The following is a 902-nucleotide window of genomic DNA, read 5'->3' on the forward strand; positions in this document are numbered from 1 at the left end:
TTTGAAAATAATAATAAATTAACAATATAATTAATTTTGTAATTGACAGGGCTGCAATTTGTAATTTTTTATTTCTATGAACAAAAAATAAATAAATTGTGGAGGGCCCCTAAAATTGTCATCATTTTTCCCCCCTATACCGTGCCCCTTGTCACACATATCCACCTTTTTCACGCCAGATACCTGAATGACCCATTTAAAATKTTTTCACCCCCTCAGTACCTGGAAAAAAAAAAACAATCTTTGCCACTTCTATATGTGGTACTAATTTGGATACATATCCAGTTTTTTTCAAAATGTCTATATTKTTGTTCAGTGTAAAAGCTGTACAAAATACAAATGCCTCAAAGTACAAAGTTTTATGAATCTTTGGGTTATGCAAKATATAGAGAAACTCTTTCAGTAATTACTGACCTTCATATCGACATTGATAACATCGTGGTATGGCCATTTGATGATAGCGGTCAGGTTCAGGAATTTGATTTTGACCAAGTTGGCTTCTCGTAGGCGGTTAAGGACAGTCTGACGTGTGATGCGTCTGTTGTGCAGACCAATAGTCTCATCAGCTGTGAGTGTCGCTGCTCTGAGCCGATCCAGCAGATGGATGAGCTGGATGTGGTGAGCTCGTGCTGGAGTGGTCACACGTCACAGTAGTGCCAGTCTGTTGGAAACAAACTCTTAAATGGCCTATTGTCCAACAATAAACATTGAGCCGTGCAACTACTGCTCTGGTGGACATCCCTGCATTCAACATGCCAATGCCACGCTCCCACATAACTTGCAACAGCTGAGGCTTTATGACTTGTGACAAAATTTGACATTTTGGAGTGGCCTTTTATAGTCCCCAGTGTGTCCAGCGTTTGCTCATTTTCTCTGATCACCCAGTGGACATGCCCCACCCA

General features: G+C 40.4%; 1 protein-coding gene across 2 annotated transcripts in view; it reads left to right on the forward strand.

The window, feature by feature from the left end:
- rnf103 (ring finger protein 103) overlaps positions 1-902 on the forward strand; it is a 50,237-nt gene that overhangs the window by 6,798 nt on the left and 42,537 nt on the right. The window lies entirely within an intron of this gene.

The sequence above is a fragment of the Poecilia reticulata genome, unplaced genomic scaffold (assembly GCF_000633615.1).
Source record: "Poecilia reticulata strain Guanapo unplaced genomic scaffold, Guppy_female_1.0+MT scaffold_327, whole genome shotgun sequence".
NCBI lineage: Eukaryota > Metazoa > Chordata > Actinopteri > Cyprinodontiformes > Poeciliidae > Poecilia > Poecilia reticulata.